Source organism: Pholis gunnellus (genome assembly GCF_910591455.1).
Source record: "Pholis gunnellus genome assembly, chromosome: 11".
Classification (NCBI taxonomy): Eukaryota; Metazoa; Chordata; class Actinopteri; order Perciformes; family Pholidae; genus Pholis; species Pholis gunnellus.
Genome location: NC_136538.1, coordinates 2,470,967 through 2,491,813, shown reverse-complemented (window position 1 = coordinate 2,491,813; position 20,847 = coordinate 2,470,967).

The window sequence follows — 20,847 nt, the reverse complement described above, 5'->3', positions numbered from 1 at the left end:
TTTTCATTTTTATGCCCTCAAAAGACGTTTCAGGCTAAGAGAAGGCCAAAAGTGGATTTTGTGAAAGTATACATAGTTTCAAAGATTTTCTTCAAAAAAGTGCCTCAGGACTGTGTATTTCACAGTTTCATGACATTTTCATCAATATCTGCTGTTTTCAGCACCTTACTGCCTAAAGATGCAGTTTTCATTTTTTATGCCCTCAAAAGACGTTTCAGGCTAAGAGAAGGCCAAAAGTGGATTTTGTGAAAGTTATACATAGTTTCAAAGATTTTCCTTCAAAAAAGTGCCTCAGGACTGTGTATTTCACAGTTTCATGACATTTTCATCAATATCTGCTGTTTTCAGCACCCCTTACTGCCTAAAGATGCAGTTTTCATTTTTTATGCCCTCAAAAGACGTTTCAGGCTAAGAGAAGGCCAAAAGTGGATTTTGTGAAAGTATACATAGTTTCAAAGATTTCCTTCAAAAAAGTGCCTCAGGACTGTGTATTTCACAGTTTCATGACATTTTCATCAATATCTGCTGTTTTCAGCACCTTACTGCCTAAAGATGCAGTTTTCATTTTTTATGCCCTCAAAAGACGTTTCAGGCTAAGAGAAGGCCCAAAAGTGGATTTTGTGAAAGTATACATAGTTTCAAAGATTTTCTTCAAAAAAGTGCCTCAGGACTGTGTATTTCACAGTTTCATGACATTTTTCATCAATATCTGCTGTTTTCAGCACCTTACTGCCTAAAGATGCAGTTTTCATTTTTTATGCCCTCAAAGACGTTTCAGGCTAAGAGAAGGCCCAAAAGTGGATTTTGTGAAAGTATACATAGTTTCAAAGATTTTCTTCAAAAAAGTGCCTCAGGACTGTGTATTTCACAGTTTCATGACATTTTCATCAATATCTGCTGTTTTCAGCACCTTACTGCCTAAAGATGCAGTTTTCATTTTTTATGCCCTCAAAAGACGTTTCAGGGCTAAGAGAAGGCCAAAAGTGGATTTTGTGAAAGTATACATAGTTTCAAAGATTTTCTTCAAAAAGTTGCCCTCAGGACTGTGTATTTCACAGTTTCATGACATTTTCATCAATATCTGCTGTTTTCAGCACCTTACTGCCTAAAGATGCAGTTTTCATTTTGTTATGCCCTCAAAAGACGTTTCAGGCTAAGAGAAGGCCAAAAGTGGATTTTGTGAAAGTATACATAGTTTCAAAGATTTCCTTCAAAAAAGTGCCTCAGGACTGTGTATTTCACAGTTTCATGACATTTTCATCAATATCTGCTGTTTTTCAGCACCTTACTGCCTAAAGATGCAGTTTTCATTTTTTTATGCCCTCAAAAGACGTTTCAGGCTAAGAGAAGGCCAAAAAGTGGATTTTGTGAAAGTATACATAGTTTCAAAGATTTTCTTCAAAAAAGTGCCCTCAGGACCTGTGTATTTCACAGTTTCATGACATTTTCATCAATATCTGCTGTTTTCAGCACCCTTACTGCCTAAAGATGCCAGTTTTCACTTTTTATGCCCTCAAAAGACGTTTCAGGCTAAGAGAAGGCCAAAAGTGGATTTTGTGAAAGTATACATAGTTTCAAAGATTTTCTTCAAAAAAGTGCCTCAGGACTGTGTATTTCACAGTTTCATGACATTTTCATCAATATCTGCTGTTTTCAGCACCTTACTGCCTAAAGATGCAGTTTTCATTTTTTTATGCCCTCAAAAGACGTTTCAGGCTAAGAGAAGGCCAAAAGTGGATTTTTGTGAAAGTATACATAGTTTCAAAGATTTTCTTCAAAAAAGTGCCTCAGGACTGTGTATTTCACAGTTTCATGACATTTTCATCAATATCTGCTGTTTTCAGCACCTTACTGCCTAAAGATGCAGTTTTCATTTTTTTATGCCCTCAAAAGACTTTTCAGGCTAAGAGAAGGCCAAAAGTGGATTTTGTGAAAGTATACATAGTTTCAAAGATTTTCTTCAAAAAAGTGCCTCAGGACTGTGTATTTCACAGTTTCATGACATTTTCATCAATATCTGCTGTTTTCAGCACCCTTACTGCCTAAAGATGCAGTTTTCATTTTTTTATGCCCTCAAAAGACGTTTCAGGCTAAGAGAAGGCCAAAAGTGGATTTTGTGAAAGTATACATAGTTTCAAAGATTTTCTTCAAAAAAGTGCCTCAGGACTGTGTATTTCACAGTTTCATGACATTTTCATCAATATCTGCTGTTTTCAGCACCTTACTGCCTAAAGATGCAGTTTTCATTTTTTTATGCCCTCAAAAGACGTTTCAGGCTAAGAGAAGGCCAAAAGTGGATTTTGTGAAAGTATACATAGTTTCAAAGATTTTCTTCAAAAAAGTGCCTCAGGACTGTGTATTTCACAGTTTCATGACATTTTCATCAATATCTGCTGTTTTCAGCACCTTACTGCCTAAATGATGCAGTTTTCATTTTTTTATGCCCTCAAAAGACGTTTCAGGCCAAGAGAAGGCCAAAAGTGGATTTTGTGAAAGTATACATAGTTTCAAAGATTTTCTTCAAAAAAGTGCCTCAGGACTGTGTATTTCACAGTTTCATGACATTTTCATCAATATCTGCTGTTTTCAGCACCTTACTGCCTAAAGATGCAGTTTTCATTTTTTATGCCCTCAAAAGACGTTTCAGGCCAAGAGAAGGCCAAAAAGTGGATTTTGTGAAAGTATACATAGTTTCAAAGATTTTCTTCAAAAAAGTGCCTCAGGACTGTGTATTTCACAGTTTCATGACATTTTCATCAATATCTGCTGTTTTCAGCACCTTACTGCCTAAAGATGCAGTTTTCATTTTTTTGTGCCCTCAAAAAGACGTTTCAGGCTAAGAGAAGGCCAAAAGTGGATTTTGTGAAAGTATACATAGTTTCAAAGATTTTCTTCAAAAAAGTGCCTCAGGACTGTGTATTTCACAGTTTCATGACATTTTCATCAATATCTGCTGTTTTCAGCACCTTACTGCCTAAAGATGCAGTTTTCATTTTTTTATGCCCTCAAAAGACGTTTCAGGCTAAGAGAAGGCCAAAAGTGGATTTTGTTGAAAGTATACATAGTTTCAAAGATTTTCTTCAAAAAAAGTGCCTCAGGACTGTGTATTTCACAGTTTCATGACATTTTCATCAATATCTGCTGTTTTTCAGCACCTTACTGCCTAAAGATGCAGTTTTCATTTTTTTATGCCCTCAAAAGACGTTTCAGGCTAAGAGAAGGCCAAAAGTGGGATTTTGTGAAAGTATACATAGTTTCAAAGATTTTCTTCAAAAAAGTGCCTCAGGACTGTGTATTTCACAGTTTCATGACATTTTCATCAATATCTGCTGTTTTCAGCACCTTACTGCCTAAAGATGCAGTTTTCATTTTTTTATGCCCTCAAAAGACGTTTCAGGCTAAGAGAAGGCCAAAAGTGGATTTTGTGAAAGTATACATAGTTTCAAAGATTTTCTTCATAAAAGTGCCTCAGGACTGTGTATTTCACAGTTTCATGACATTTTCATCAATATCTGCTGTTTTCAGCACCTTACTGCCTAAAGATGCAGTTTTCATTTTTTTATGCCCTCAAAAGACGTTTCAGGCTAAGAGAAGGCCAAAAGTGGGATTTTGTGAAAGTATACATAGTTTCAAAGATTTTCTTCAAAAAAGTGCCTCAGGACTGTGTATTTCACAGTTTCATGACATTTTCATCAATATCTGCTGTTTTCAGCACCTTACTGCCTAAAGATGCAGTTTTCATTTTTTATGCCCTCAAAAGACGTTTCAGGCTAAGAGAAGGCCAAAAGTGGATTTTGTGAAAGTATACATAGTTTCAAAGATTTTCTTCAAAAAAGTGCCTCAGGACTGTGTATTTCACAGTTTCATGACATTTTCATCAATATCTGCTGTTTTCAGCACCTTACTGCCTAAAGATGCAGTTTTCATTTTTTATGCCCTCAAAAGACGTTTCAGGCTAAGAGAAGGCCAAAAGTGGGATTTTGTGAAAGTATACATAGTTTCAAAGATTTTCTTCAAAAAAGTGCCTCAGGACTGTGTATTTCACAGTTTCATGACATTTTCATCAATATCTGCTGTTTTCAGCACCTTACTGCCTAAAGATGCAGTTTTCATTTTTTATGCCCTCAAAAGACGTTTCAGGCTAAGAGAAGGCCAAAAGTGGATTTTGTGAAAGTATACATAGTTTCAAAGATTTTCTTCAAAAAAGTGGCCTCAGGACTGTGTATTTCACCAGTTTCATGACATTTTCATCAATATCTGCTGTTTTTCAGCACCTTACTGCCTAAAGATGCAGTTTTCATTTTTTATGCCCTCAAAAGACGTTTCAGGCTAAGAGAAGTCCAAAAGTGGATTTTGTGAAAGTATACATAGTTTCAAAGATTTTCTTCAAAAAAGTGCCTCAGGACTGTGTATTTCACAGTTTCATGACATTTTCATCAATATCTGCTGTTTTCAGCACCTTACTGCCTAAAGATGCAGTTTTCATTTTTTATGCCCTCAAAAGACGTTTCAGGCTAAGAGAAGGCCAAAAGTGGATTTTGTGAAAGTATACATAGTTTCAAAGATTTTCTTCAAAAAAGTGCCTCAGGACTGTGTATTTCACAGTTTCATGACATTTTCATCAATATCTGCTGTTTTCAGCACCTACTGCCTAAAGATGCAGTTTTCATTTTTTTATGCCCTCAAAAGACGTTTCAGCCTAAGAGAAGGCAAAAAGTGAATTTTGTGAAAGTATACATAGTTTCAAAGATTTTCTTCAAAAAAGTGCCTCAGGACTGTGTATTTCACAGTTTCATGACATTTTCATCAATATCTGCTGTTTTCAGCACCTTACTGCCTAAAGATGCAGTTTTAATTTTTTATGCCCTCAAAAGACGTTTCAGGCTAAGAGAAGGCCAAAAAGTGGATTTTGTGAAAGTATACATAGTTTCAAAGATTTTCTTCAAAAAAGTGCCTCAGGACTGTGTATTTCACAGTTTCATGACATTTTCATCAATATCTGCTGTTTTCAGCACCTTACTGCCCTAAAGATGCAGTTTTCATTTTTTTATGCCCTCAAAGACGTTTCAGGCTAAGAGAAGGCCAAAAGTGGATTTTGTGAAAGTATACATAGTTTCAAAGATTTTCTTCAAAAAAGTGCCTCAGGACTGTGTATTTCACAGTTTCATGACATTTTCATCAATATCTGCTGTTTTCAGCACCTTACTGCCTAAAGATGCAGTTTTTCATTTTTTTATGCCCTCAAAAGACGTTTCAGCCTAAGAGAAGGCCAAAAGTGGATTTTGTGAAAGTATACATAGTTTCAAAGATTTTCTTCAAAAAAGTGCCTCAGGACTGTGTATTTCACAGTTTCATGACATTTTCATCAATATCTGCTGTTTTCAGCACCTTACTGCCTAAAGATGCAGTTTTCATTTGTTATGCCCTCAAAAGACGTTTCAGGCTAAGAGAAGGCCAAAAGTGGATTTTGTGAAAGTATACATAGTTTCAAAGATGTTCTTCAAAAAAGTGCCTCAGGACTGTTGTATTTCACAGTTTCATGACATTTTTCATCAATATCTGCTGTTTTCAGCACCCTTACTGCCCTAAAGATGCAGTTTTCATTTTTTATGCCCTCAAAAGACGTTTCAGGCTAAGAGAAGGCCAAAAGTGGATTTTGTGAAAGTATACATAGTTTCAAAGATTTTCTTCAAAAAAGTGCCTCAGGACTGTGTATTTCACAGTTTCATGACATTTTCATCAATATCTGCTGTTTTCAGCACCTTACTGCCTAAAGATGCAGTTTTTATTTTTTTATGCCCTCAAAAGACGTTTCAGGCTAAGAGAAGGCCAAAAGTGGATTTTGTGAAAGTATACATAGTTTCAAAGATTTTCTTCAAAAAAGTGCCCTCAGGACTGTGTATTTCACAGTTTCATGACATTTTCATCAATATCTGCCTGTTTTCAGCACCTTACTGCCTAAAGATGCAGTTTTCATTTGTTATGCCCTCAAAAGACGTTTCAGGCTAAGAGAAGGCCAAAAGTGGATTTTGTGAAAGTATACATAGTTTCAAAGATTTTTCTTCAAAAAAGTGCCTCAGGACTGTGTATTTCACAGTTTCATGACATTTTCATCAATATCTGCTGTTTTCAGCACCTTACTGCCTAAAGATGCAGTTTTCATTTTTTATGCCCTCAAAAGACGTTTCAGGCTAAGAGAAGGCCAAAAGTGGATTTTGTGAAAGTATACATAGTTTCAAAGATTTTCTTCAAAAAAGTGCCTCAGGACTGTGTATTTCACAGTTTCATGACATTTTCATCAATATCTGCTGTTTTCAGCACCTTACTGCCTAAAGATGCAGTTTTCATTTTTTTATGCCCTCAAAAGACGTTTCAGGCCAAGAGAAGGCCAAAAGTGGATTTTGTGAAAGTATACATAGTTTCAAAGATTTTCTTCAAAAAAGTGCCTCAGGACTGTGTATTTCACAGTTTCATGACATTTTCATCAATATCTGCTGTTTTCAGCACCTTACTGCCTAAAGATGCAGTTTTCATTTTTTTATGCCCTCAAAAGAGACGTTTCAGGCCAAGAGAAGGCCAAAAGTGGATTTTGTGAAAGTATACATAGTTTCAAAGATTTTCTTCAAAAAAGTGCCTCAGGACTGTGTATTTCACAGTTTCATGACATTTTCATCAATATCTGCTGTTTTCAGCACCTTACTGCCTAAAGATGCAGTTTTCATTTTTTTATGCCCTCAAAAGACGTTTCAGGCCAAGAGAAGGCCAAAAGTGGATTTTGTGAAAGTATACATAGTTTCAAAGATTTTCTTCAAAAAAGTGCCTCAGGACTGTGTATTTCACAGTTTCATGACATTTTCATCAATATCTGCTGTTTTCAGCACCTTACTGCCTAAAGATGCAGTTTTCATTTTTTTATGCCCTCAAAAGACGTTTCAGGCCAAGAGAAGGCCAAAAAGTGGATTTTGTTGAAAGTATACATAGTTTCAAAGATTTTCTTCAAAAAAGTGCCTCAGGACTGTGTATTTCACAGTTTCATGACATTTTCATCAATATCTGCTGTTTTCAGCACCTTACTGCCTAAAGATGCAGTTTTCATTTTTTTATGCCCTCAAAAGACGTTTCAGGGCCAAGAGAAGGCCAAAAGTGGATTTTGTGAAAGTATACATAGTTTCAAAGATTTTCTTCAAAAAAGTGCCTCAGGACTGTGTATTTCACAGTTTCATGACATTTTCATCAATATCTGCTGTTTTCAGCACCTTACTGCCTAAAGATGCAGTTTTCATTTTTTTATGCCCTCAAAAGACGTTTCAGGCCAAGAGAAGGCCAAAAGTGGATTTTGTGAAAGTATACATAGTTTCAAAGATTTTCTTCAAAAAAGTGCCTCAGGACTGTGTATTTCACAGTTTCATTGACATTTTCATCAATATCTGCTGTTTTCAGCACCTTACTGCCTAAAGATGCAGTTTTCATTTTTTTTATGCCCTCAAAAGACGTTTCAGGCCAAGAGAAGGCCAAAAGTGGATTTTGTGAAAGTATACATAGTTTCAAAGATTTTCTTCAAAAAAGTGCCTCAGGACTGTGTATTTCACAGTTTCATGACATTTTCATCAATATCTGCTGTTTTCAGCACCTTACTGCCTAAAGATGCAGTTTTCATTTTTTTATGCCCTCAAAAGACGTTTCAGGCCAAGAGAAGGCCAAAAGTGGATTTTGTGAAAGTATACATAGTTTCAAAGATTTTCTTCAAAAAAGTGGCCTCAGGACTGTGTATTTCACAGTTTCATGACATTTTCATCAATATCTGCTGTTTTCAGCACCTTACTGCCTAAAGATGCAGTTTTCATTTTTTTATGCCCTCAAAAGACGTTTCAGGCCAAGAGAAGGCCAAAAGTGGATTTTGTGAAAGTATACATAGTTTCAAAGATTTTCTTCAAAAAAGTGCCTCAGGACTGTGTAATTTCACAGTTTCATGACATTTTCATCAATATCTGCTGTTTTCAGCACCTTACTGCCTAAAGATGCAGTTTTCATTTTTTTATGCCCTCAAAAGACGTTTCAGGCCAAGAGAAGGCCAAAAGTGGATTTTGTGAAAGTATACATAGTTTCAAAGATTTTCTTCAAAAAAGTGCCTCAGGACTGTGTATTTCACAGTTTCATGACATTTTCATCAATATCTGCTGTTTTCAGCACCTTACTTGCCTAAAGATGCAGTTTTCATTTTTTTATGCCCTCAAAAGACGTTTCAGGCCAAGAGAAGGCCAAAAGTGGATTTTGTGAAAGTATACATAGTTTCAAAGATTTTCTTCAAAAAAGTGCCTCAGGACTGTGTATTTCACAGTTTCATGACATTTTCATCAATATCTGCTGTTTTCAGCACCTTACTGCCTAAAGATGCAGTTTTCATTTTTTTATGCCCTCAAAAGACGTTTCAGGCCAAGAGAAGGCCAAAAGTGGATTTTGTGAAAGTATACATAGTTTCAAAGATTTTCTTCAAAAAAGTGCCTCAGGACTGTGTATTTCACAGTTTCATGACATTTTCATCAATATCTGCTGTTTTCAGCACCTTTACTGCCTAAAGATGCAGTTTTCATTTTTTTATGCCCTCAAAAGACGTTTCAGGCCAAGAGAAGGCCAAAAGTGGATTTTGTGAAAGTATACATAGTTTCAAAGATTTTCTTCAAAAAAAGTGCCTCAGGACTGTGTATTTCACAGTTTCATGACATTTTCATCAATATCTGCTGGTTTCATTTTTTTATGCCCTCAAAAGACGTTTCAGGCCAAGAGAAGGCCAAAAGTGGATTTTGTGAAAGTATACATAGTTTCAAAGATTTTCTTCAAAAAAGTGCCTCAGGACTGTGTATTTCACAGTTTCATGACATTTTCATCAATATCTGCTGTTTCAGCACCTTACTGCCTAAAGATGCAGTTTTCATTTTTTTATGCCCTCAAAAGACGTTTCAGGCCAAGAGAAGGCCAAAAGTGCATTTTGTGAAGTTTCAAAGATTTTCTTCAAAAAAGTGCCTCAGGACTGTGTATTTCCACAGTTTCATGACATTTTCATCAATATCTGCTGTTTTCAGCACCTTACTGCTAAGATGCAGTTTTCATTTTTTTTATGCCCTCAAAAGACGTTTCAGGCCAAGAGAAGGCCAAAAGTGGATTTTGTGAAAGTATACATAGTTTCAAAGATTTTCTTCAAAAAAGTGCCTCAGGACTGTGTATTTCACAGTTTCATGACATTTTCATCAATATCTGCTGTTTTCAGCACCTTACTGCCTAAAGATGCAGTTTTCATTTTTTTATGCCCTCAAAAGACGTTTCAGGCCAAGAGAAGGCCAAAAGTGGATTTTGTGAAGTATACATAGTTTCAAAGATTTTCTTCAAAAAAGTGCCTCAGGACTGTGTATTTCACAGTTTCATGACATTTTCATCAATATCTGCTGTTTTCAGCACCTTACTGCCTAAAGATGCAGTTTTCATTTTTTTATGCCCTCAAAAGACGTTTCAGGCCAAGAGAAGGCCAAAAGTGGATTTTGTGAAAGTATACATAGTTTCAAAGATTTTCTTCAAAAAAGTGCCTCAGGACTGTGTATTTCACAGTTTCATGACATTTTCATCAATATCTGCTGTTTTCAGCACCTTACTGCCTAAAGATGCAGTTTTCATTTTTTTTATGCCCTCAAAAGACGTTTCAGGCCAAGAGAAGGCCAAAAGTGGATTTTGTGAAAGTATACATAGTTTCAAAGATTTTCTTCAAAAAAGTGCCTCAGGACTGTGTATTTCACAGTTTCATGACATTTTCATCAATATCTGCTGTTTTCAGCACCTTACTGCCTAAAGATGCAGTTTTCATTTTTTTATGCCCTCAAAAGACGTTTTCAGGCCAAGAGAAGGCCAAAAGTGGATTTTGTGAAAGTATACATAGTTTCAAAGATTTTCTTCAAAAAAGTGCCTCAGGACTGTGTATTTCACAGTTTCATGACATTTTCATCAATATCTGCTGTTTTCAGCCCCTTACTGCCTAAAGATGCAGTTTTCATTTTTTTATGCCCTCAAAAGACGTTCTCAGGCCAAGAGAAGGCCAAAAGTGGATTTTGTGAAAGTAAACATAGTTTCAAAGATTTTCTTCAAAAAAGTGCCTCAGGACTGTGTATTTCACAGTTTCATGACATTTTCATCAATATCTGCTGTTTTCAGCACCTTACTGCCTAAAGATGCAGTTTTCATTTTTTTATGCCCTCAAAAAGACGTTTCAGGCCAAGAGAAGGCCAAAAGTGGATTTTGTGAAAGTATACATAGTTTCAAAGATTTTCTTCAAAAAAAGTGCCTCAGGACTGTGTATTTCACAGTTTCATGACATTTTCATCAATATCTGCTGTTTTCAGCACCTTACTGCCTAAAGATGCAGTTTTCATTTTTTTATGCCTCAAAAGACGTTTCAAGGCAAGAGAAGGCCAAAAGTGGATTTTGAAGAAAGGATACATAGTTTCAAAGATTTTCTTCAAAAAAGTGCCTCAGGACTGTGTATTTCACAGTTTCATGACATTTTCATCAATATCTGCTGTTTTCAGCACCTTACTGCCTAAAGATGCAGTTTTCATTTTTTTTATGCCCTCAAAAGACGTTAAGAGAAGGCCAAAAGTGGATTTTGTGAAAGTATACATAGTTTCAAAGATTTTCTTCAAAAAAGTGCCTCAGGACTGTGTATTTCACAGTTTCATGACATTTTCATCAATATCTGCTGTTTTCAGCACCTTACTGCCTAAAGATGCAGTTTTCATTTTTTTATGCCCTCAAAAGACGTTTCAGGCCAAGAGAAGGCCAAAAGTGGATTTTGTGAAAGTATACATAGTTTCAAAGATTTTCTTCAAAAAAGTGCCTCAGGACTGTGTATTTCACAGTTTCATGACATTTTCATCAATATCTGCTGTTTTCAGCACCTTACTGCCTAAAGATGCAGTTTTCATTTTTTTATGCCCTCAAAAGACGTTTCAGGCCAAGAGAAGGCCAAAAGTGGATTTTGTGAAAGTATACATAGTTTCAAAGATTTTCTTCAAAAAAGTGCCTCAGGACTGTGTATTTCACAGTTTCATGACATTTTCATCAATATCTGCTGTTTTCAGCACCTTACTGCCTAAAGATGCAGTTTTCATTTTTTTATGCCCTCAAAAGACGTTTCAGGCCAAGAGAAGGCCAAAAGTGGATTTTGTGAAAGTATACATAGTTTCAAAGATTTTCTTCAAAAAAGTGCCTCAGGACTGTGTATTTCACAGTTTCATGACATTTTCATCAATATCTGCTGTTTTCAGCACCTTACTGCCTAAAGATGCAGTTTTCATTTTTTTATGCCCTCAAAAGACGTTTCAGGCCAAGAGAAGGCCAAAAGTGGATTTTGTGAAAGTATACATAGTTTCAAAGATTTTCTTCAAAAAAGTGCCTCAGGACTGTGTATTTCACAGTTTCATGACATTTTCATCAATATCTGCTGTTTTCAGCACCTTACTGCCTAAAGATGCAGTTTTCATTTTTTTATGCCCTCAAAAGACGTTTCAGGCCAAGAGAAGGCCAAAAGTGGATTTTGTGAAAGTATACATAGTTTCAAAGATTTTCTTCAAAAAAGTGCCTCAGGACTGTGTATTTCACAGTTTCATGACATTTTCATCAATATCTGCTGTTTTCAGCACCTTACTGCCTAAAGATGCAGTTTTCATTTTTTTATGCCCTCAAAAGACGTTTCAGGCCAAGAGAAGGCCAAAAGTGGATTTTGTGAAAGTATACATAGTTTCAAAGATTTTCTTCAAAAAAGTGCCTCAGGACTGTGTATTTCACAGTTTCATGACATTTTCATCAATATCTGCTGTTTTCAGCACCTTACTGCCTAAAGATGCAGTTTTCATTTTTTTATGCCCTCAAAAGACGTTTCAGGCCAAGAGAAGGCCAAAAGTGGATTTTGTGAAAGTATACATAGTTTCAAAGATTTTCTTCAAAAAAGTGCCTCAGGACTGTGTATTTCACAGTTTCATGACATTTTCATCAATATCTGCTGTTTTCAGCACCTTACTGCCTAAAGATGCAGTTTTCATTTTTTTATGCCCTCAAAAGACGTTTCAGGCCAAGAGAAGGCCAAAAGTGGATTTTGTGAAAGTATACATAGTTTCAAAGATTTTCTTCAAAAAAGTGCCTCAGGACTGTGTATTTCACAGTTTCATGACATTTTCATCAATATCTGCTGTTTTCAGCACCTTACTGCCTAAAGATGCAGTTTTCATTTTTTTATGCCCTCAAAAGACGTTTCAGGCCAAGAGAAGGCCAAAAGTGGATTTTGTGAAAGTATACATAGTTTCAAAGATTTTCTTCAAAAAAGTGCCTCAGGACTGTGTATTTCACAGTTTCATGACATTTTCATCAATATCTGCTGTTTTCAGCACCTTACTGCCTAAAGATGCAGTTTTCATTTTTTTATGCCCTCAAAAGACGTTTCAGGCCAAGAGAAGGCCAAAAGTGGATTTTGTGAAAGTATACATAGTTTCAAAGATTTTCTTCAAAAAAGTGCCTCAGGACTGTGTATTTCACAGTTTCATGACATTTTCATCAATATCTGCTGTTTTCAGCACCTTACTGCCTAAAGATGCAGTTTTCATTTTTTTATGCCCTCAAAAGACGTTTCAGGCCAAGAGAAGGCCAAAAGTGGATTTTGTGAAAGTATACATAGTTTCAAAGATTTTCTTCAAAAAAGTGCCTCAGGACTGTGTATTTCACAGTTTCATGACATTTTCATCAATATCTGCTGTTTTCAGCACCTTACTGCCTAAAGATGCAGTTTTCATTTTTTTATGCCCTCAAAAGACGTTTCAGGCCAAGAGAAGGCCAAAAGTGGATTTTGTGAAAGTATACATAGTTTCAAAGATTTTCTTCAAAAAAGTGCCTCAGGACTGTGTATTTCACAGTTTCATGACATTTTCATCAATATCTGCTGTTTTCAGCACCTTACTGCCTAAAGAGGCAGTTTTCATTTTTTTATGCCCTCAAAAGACGTTTCAGGCCAAGAGAAGGCCAAAAGTGGATTTTGTGAAAGTATACATAGTTTCAAAGATTTTCTTCAAAAAAGTGCCTCAGGACTGTGTATTTCACAGTTTCATGACATTTTCATCAATATCTGCTGTTTTCAGCACCTTACTGCCTAAAGATGCAGTTTTCATTTTTTTATGCCCTCAAAAGACGTTTCAGGCCAAGAGAAGGCCAAAAGTGGATTTTGTGAAAGTATACATAGTTTCAAAGATTTTCTTCAAAAAAGTGCCTCAGGACTGTGTATTTCACAGTTTCATGACATTTTCATCAATATCTGCTGTTTTCAGCACCTTACTGCCTAAAGATGCAGTTTTCATTTTTTTATGCCCTCAAAAGACGTTTCAGGCCAAGAGAAGGCCAAAAGTGGATTTTGTGAAAGTATACATAGTTTCAAAGATTTTCTTCAAAAAAGTGCCTCAGGACTGTGTATTTCACAGTTTCATGACATTTTCATCAATATCTGCTGTTTTCAGCACCTTACTGCCTAAAGATGCAGTTTTCATTTTTTTATGCCCTCAAAAGACGTTTCAGGCCAAGAGAAGGCCAAAAGTGGATTTTGTGAAAGTATACATAGTTTCAAAGATTTTCTTCAAAAAAGTGCCTCAGGACTGTGTATTTCACAGTTTCATGACATTTTCATCAATATCTGCTGTTTTCAGCACCTTACTGCCTAAAGATGCAGTTTTCATTTTTTTATGCCCTCAAAAGACGTTTCAGGCCAAGAGAAGGCCAAAAGTGGATTTTGTGAAAGTATACATAGTTTCAAAGATTTTCTTCAAAAAAGTGCCTCAGGACTGTGTATTTCACAGTTTCATGACATTTTCATCAATATCTGCTGTTTTCAGCACCTTACTGCCTAAAGATGCAGTTTTCATTTTTTTATGCCCTCAAAAGACGTTTCAGGCCAAGAGAAGGCCAAAAGTGGATTTTGTGAAAGTATACATAGTTTCAAAGATTTTCTTCAAAAAAGTGCCTCAGGACTGTGTATTTCACAGTTTCATGACATTTTCATCAATATCTGCTGTTTTCAGCACCTTACTGCCTAAAGATGCAGTTTTCATTTTTTTATGCCCTCAAAAGACGTTTCAGGCCAAGAGAAGACCAAAAGTGGATTTTGTGAAAGTATACATAGTTTCAAAGATTTTCTTCAAAAAAGTGCCTCAGGACTGTGTATTTCACAGTTTCATGACATTTTCATCAATATCTGCTGTTTTCAGCACCTTACTGCCTAAAGATGCAGTTTTCATTTTTTTATGCCCTCAAAAGACGTTTCAGGCCAAGAGAAGGCCAAAAGTGGATTTTGTGAAAGTATACATAGTTTCAAAGATTTTCTTCAAAAAAGTGCCTCAGGACTGTGTATTTCACAGTTTCATGACATTTTCATCAATATCTGCTGTTTTCAGCACCTTACTGCCTAAAGATGCAGTTTTCATTTTTTTATGCCCTCAAAAGACGTTTCAGGCCAAGAGAAGGCCAAAAGTGGATTTTGTGAAAGTATACATAGTTTCAAAGATTTTCTTCAAAAAAGTGCCTCAGGACTGTGTATTTCACAGTTTCATGACATTTTCATCAATATCTGCTGTTTTCAGCACCTTACTGCCTAAAGATGCAGTTTTCATTTTTTTATGCCCTCAAAAGACGTTTCAGGCCAAGAGAAGGCCAAAAGTGGATTTTGTGAAAGTATACATAGTTTCAAAGATTTTCTTCAAAAAAGTGCCTCAGGACTGTGTATTTCACAGTTTCATGACATTTTCATCAATATCTGCTGTTTTCAGCACCTTACTGCCTAAAGATGCAGTTTTCATTTTTTTATGCCCTCAAAAGACGTTTCAGGCCAAGAGAAGGCCAAAAGTGGATTTTGTGAAAGTATACATAGTTTCAAAGATTTTCTTCAAAAAAGTGCCTCAGGACTGTGTATTTCACAGTTTCATGACATTTTCATCAATATCTGCTGTTTTCAGCACCTTACTGCCTAAAGAGGCAGTTTTCATTTTTTTATGCCCTCAAAAGACGTTTCAGGCCAAGAGAAGGCCAAAAGTGGATTTTGTGAAAGTATACATAGTTTCAAAGATTTTCTTCAAAAAAGTGCCTCAGGACTGTGTATTTCACAGTTTCATGACATTTTCATCAATATCTGCTGTTTTCAGCACCTTACTGCCTAAAGATGCAGTTTTCATTTTTTTATGCCCTCAAAAGACGTTTCAGGCCAAGAGAAGGCCAAAAGTGGATTTTGTGAAAGTATACATAGTTTCAAAGATTTTCTTCAAAAAAGTGCCTCAGGACTGTGTATTTCACAGTTTCATGACATTTTCATCAATATCTGCTGTTTTCAGCACCTTACTGCCTAAAGATGCAGTTTTCATTTTTTTATGCCCTCAAAAGACGTTTCAGGCCAAGAGAAGGCCAAAAGTGGATTTTGTGAAAGTATACATAGTTTCAAAGATTTTCTTCAAAAAAGTGCCTCAGGACTGTGTATTTCACAGTTTCATGACATTTTCATCAATATCTGCTGTTTTCAGCACCTTACTGCCTAAAGATGCAGTTTTCATTTTTTTATGCCCTCAAAAGACGTTTCAGGCCAAGAGAAGGCCAAAAGTGGATTTTGTGAAAGTATACATAGTTTCAAAGATTTTCTTCAAAAAAGTGCCTCAGGACTGTGTATTTCACAGTTTCATGACATTTTCATCAATATCTGCTGTTTTCAGCACCTTACTGCCTAAAGATGCAGTTTTCATTTTTTTATGCCCTCAAAAGACGTTTCAGGCCAAGAGAAGGCCAAAAGTGGATTTTGTGAAAGTATACATAGTTTCAAAGATTTTCTTCAAAAAAGTGCCTCAGGACTGTGTATTTCACAGTTTCATGACATTTTCATCAATATCTGCTGTTTTCAGCACCTTACTGCCTAAAGATGCAGTTTTCATTTTTTTATGCCCTCAAAAGACGTTTCAGGCCAAGAGAAGGCCAAAAGTGGATTTTGTGAAAGTATACATAGTTTCAAGATTTTCTTCAAAAAAGTGCCTCAGGACTGTGTATTTCACAGTTTCATGACATTTTCATCAATATCTGCTGTTTTCAGCACCTTACTGCCTAAAGATGCAGTTTTCATTTTTTTATGCCCTCAAAAGACGTTTCAGGCCAAGAGAAGGCCAAAAGTGGATTTTGTGAAAGTATACATAGTTTCAAAGATTTTCTTCAAAAAAGTGCCTCAGGACTGTGTATTTCACAGTTTCATGACATTTTCATCAATATCTGCTGTTTTCAGCACCTTACTGCCTAAAGATGCAGTTTTCATTTTTTTTATGCCCTCAAAAGACGTTTCAGGCCAAGAGAAGGCCAAAAGTGGATTTTGTGAAAGTATACATAGTTTCAAAGATTTTCTTCAAAAAAGTGCCTCAGGACTGTGTATTTCACAGTTTCATGACATTTTCATCAATATCTGCTGTTTTCAGCACCTTACTGCCTAAAGATGCAGTTTTCATTTTTTTATGCCCTCAAAAGACGTTTCAGGCCAAGAGAAGGCCAAACGTGGATTTTGTGAAAGTATACATAGTTTCAAAGATTTTCTTCAAAAAAGTGCCTCAGGACTGTGTATTTCACAGTTTCATGACATTTTCATCAATATCTGCTGTTTTCAGCACCTTACTGCCTAAAGATGCAGTTTTCATTTTTTTATGCCCTCAAAAGACGTTTCAGGCCAAGAGAAGGCCAAAAGTGGATTTTGTGAAAGTATACATAGTTTCAAAGATTTTCTTCAAAAAAGTGCCTCAGGACTGTGTATTTCACAGTTTCATGACATTTTCATCAATATCTGCTGTTTTCAGCACCTTACTGCCTAAAGATGCAGTTTTCATTTTTTTATGCCCTCAAAAGACGTTTCAGGCCAAGAGAAGGCCAAAAGTGGATTTTGTGAAAGTATACATAGTTTCAAAGATTTTCTTCAAAAAAGTGCCTCAGGACTGTGTATTTCACAGTTTCATGACATTTTCATCAATATCTGCTGTTTTCAGCACCTTACTGCCTAAAGATGCAGTTTTCATTTTTTTATGCCCTCAAAAGACGTTTCAGGCCAAGAGAAGGCCAAAAGTGGATTTTGTGAAAGTATACATAGTTTCAAAGATTTTCTTCAAAAAAGTGCCTCAGGACTGTGTATTTCACAGTTTCATGACATTTTCATCAATATCTGCTGTTTTCAGCACCTTACTGCCTAAAGATGCAGTTTTCATTTGTTTATGCCCTCAAAAGACGTTTCAGGCCAAGAGAAGGCCAAAAGTGGATTTTGTGAAAGTATACATAGTTTCAAAGATTTTCTTCAAAAAAGTGCCTCAGGACTGTGTATTTCACAGTTTCATGACATTTTCATCAATATCTGCTGTTTTCAGCACCTTACTGCCTAAAGATGCAGTTTTCATTTTTTTATGCCCTCAAAAGACGTTTCAGGCCAAGAGAAGGCCAAAAGTGGATTTTGTGAAAGTATACATAGTTTCAAAGATTTTCTTCAAAAAAGTGCCTCAGGACTGTGTATTTCACAGTTTCATGACATTTTCATCAATATCTGCTGTTTTCAGCACCTTACTGCCTAAAGATGCAGTTTTCATTTTTTTATGCCCTCAAAAGACGTTTCAGGCCAAGAGAAGGCCAAAAGTGGATTTTGTGAAAGTATACATAGTTTCAAAGATTTTCTTCAAAAAAGTGCCTCAGGACTGTGTATTTCACAGTTTCATGACATTTTCATCAATATCTGCTGTTTTCAGCACCTTACTGCCTAAAGATGCAGTTTTCATTTTTTTATGCCCTCAAAAGACGTTTCAGGCCAAGAGAAGGCCAAAAGTGGATTTTGTGAAAGTATACATAGTTTCAAAGATTTTCTTCAAAAAAGTGCCTCAGGACTGTGTATTTCACAGTTTCATGACATTTTCATCAATAGCTGCTGTTTTCAGCACCTTACTGCCTAAAGATGCAGTTTTCATTTGTTTATGCCCTCAAAGACGTTTCAGGCCAAGAGAAGGCCAAAAGTGGATTTTGTGAAAGTATACATAGTTTCAAAGATTTTCTTCAAAAAAGTGCCTCAGGACTGTGTATTTCACAGTTTCATGACATTTTCATCAATATCTGCTGTTTTCAGCACCCTTACTGCCTAAAGATGCAGTTTTCATTTGTTTATGCCCTCAAAAGACGTTTCAGGCCAAGAGAAGGCCAAAAGTGGATTTTGTGAAAGTATACATAGTTTCAAAGATTTTCTTCAAAAAAGTGCCTCAGGACTGTGTATTTCACAGTTTCATGACATTTTCATCAATATCTGCTGTTTTCAGCACCTTACTGCCTAAAGATGCAGTTTTCATTTTTTTATGCCCTCAAAAGACGTTTCAGGCCAAGAGAAGACCAAAAGTGGATTTTGTGAAAGTATGCATAGTTTCAACGATTTTCTTCAAAAAAGTGCCTCAGGACTGTGTATTTCACAGTTTCATGACATTTTCATCAATATCTGCTGTTTTCAGCACCTTACTGCCTAAAGATGCAGTTTTCATTTTTTTATGCCCTCAAAAGACGTTTCAGGCCAAGAGAAGGCCAAAAGTGGATTTTGTGAAAGTATACATAGTTTCAAAGATTTTCTTCAAAAAAGTGCCTCAGGACTGTGTATTTCACAGTTTCATGACATTTTCATCAATATCTGCTGTTTTCAGCACCTTACTGCCTAAAGATGCAGTTTTCATTTTTTTATGCCCTCAAAAGACGTTTCAGGCCAAGAGAAGGCCAAAAGTGGATTTTGTGAAAGTATACATAGTTTCAAAGATTTTCTTCAAAAAAGTGCCTCAGGACTGTGTATTTCACAGTTTCATGACATTTTCGTCAATATCTGCTGTTTTCAGCACCTTACTGCCTAAAGATGCAGTTTTCATTTTTTTATGCCCTCAAAAGACGTTTCAGGCCAAGAGAAGGCCAAAAGTGGATTTTGTGAAAGTATACATAGTTTCAAAGATTTTCTTCAAAAAAGTGCCTCAGGACTGTGTATTTCACAGTTTCATGACATTTTCATCAATATCTGCTGTTTTCAGCACCTTACTGCCTAAAGATGCAGTTTTCATTTTTTTATGCCCTCAAAAGACGTTTCAGGCCAAGAGAAGGCCAAACGTGGATTTTGTGAAAGTATACATAGTTTCAAAGATTTTCTTCAAAAAGTGCCTCAGGACTGTGTATTTCACAGTTTCATGACATTTTCATCAATATCTGCTGTTTTCAGCACCTTACTGCCTAAAGATGCATTTTTCATTTTTTTATGCCCTCAAAAGACGTTTCAGGCCAAGAGAAGGCCAAAAGTGGATTTTGTGAAAGTATACATAGTTTCAAAGATTTTCTTCAAAAAAGTGCCTCAGGACTGTGTATTTCACAGTTTCATGACATTTTCATCAATATCTGCTGTTTTCAGCACCTTACTGCCTAAAGATGCAGTTTTCATTTTTTTATGCCCTCAAAAGACGTTTCAGGCCAAGAGAAGGCCAAAAGTGGATTTTGTGAAAGTATACATAGTTTCAAAGATTTTCTTCAAAAAAGTGCCTCAGGACTGTGTATTTCACAGTTTCATGACATTTTCATCAATATCTGCTGTTTTCAGCACCTTACTGCCTAAAGATGCAGTTTTCATTTTTTTATGCCCTCAAAAGACGTTTCAGGCCAAGAGAAGGCCAAAAGTGGATTTTGTGAAAGTATACATAGTTTCAAAGATTTTCTTCAAAAAAGTGCCTCAGGACTGTGTATTTCACAGTTTCATGACATTTTCATCAATATCTGCTGTTTTCAGCACCTTACTGCCTAAAGATGCAGTTTTCATTTTTTTATGCCCTCAAAAGACGTTTCAGGCCAAGAGAAGGCCAAAAGTGGATTTTGTGAAAGTATACATAGTTTCAAAGATTTTCTTCAAAAAAGTGCCTCAGGACTGTGTATTTCACAGTTTCATGACATTTTCATCAATATCTGCTGTTTTCAGCACCTTACTGCCTAAAGATGCAGTTTTCATTTGTTTATGCCCTCAAAAGACGTTTCAGGCCAAGAGAAGGCCAAAAGTGGATTTTGTGAAAGTATACATAGTTTCAAAGATTTTCTTCAAAAAAGTGCCTCAGGACTGTGTATTTCACAGTTTCATGACATTTTCATCAATATCTGCTGTTTTCAGCACCTTACTGCCTAAAGATGCAGTTTTCATTTGTTTATGCCCTCAAAAGACGTTTCAGGCCAAGAGAAGGCCAAAAGTGGATTTTGTGAAAGTATACATAGTTTCAAAGATTTTCTTCAAAAAAGTGCCTCAGGACTGTGTATTTCACAGTTTCATGACATTTTCATCAATATCTGCTGTTTTCAGCACCTTACTGCCTAAAGATGCAGTTTTCATTTTTTTATGCCCTCAAAAGACGTTTCAGGCCAAGAGAAGACCAAAAGTGGATTTTGTGAAAGTATACATAGTTTCAAAGATTTTCTTCAAAAAAGTGCCTCAGGACTGTGTATTTCACAGTTTCATGACATTTTCATCAATATCTGCTGTTTTCAGCACCTTACTGCCTAAAGATGCAGTTTTCATTTTTTTATGCCCTCAAAAGACGTTTCAGGCCAAGAGAAGGCCAAAAGTGGATTTTGTGAAAGTATACATAGTTTCAAAGATTTTCTTCAAAAAAGTGCCTCAGGACTGTGTATTTCACAGTTTCATGACATTTTCATCAATATCTGCTGTTTTCAGCACCTTACTGCCTAAAGATGCAGTTTTCATTTTTTTATGCCCTCAAAAGACGT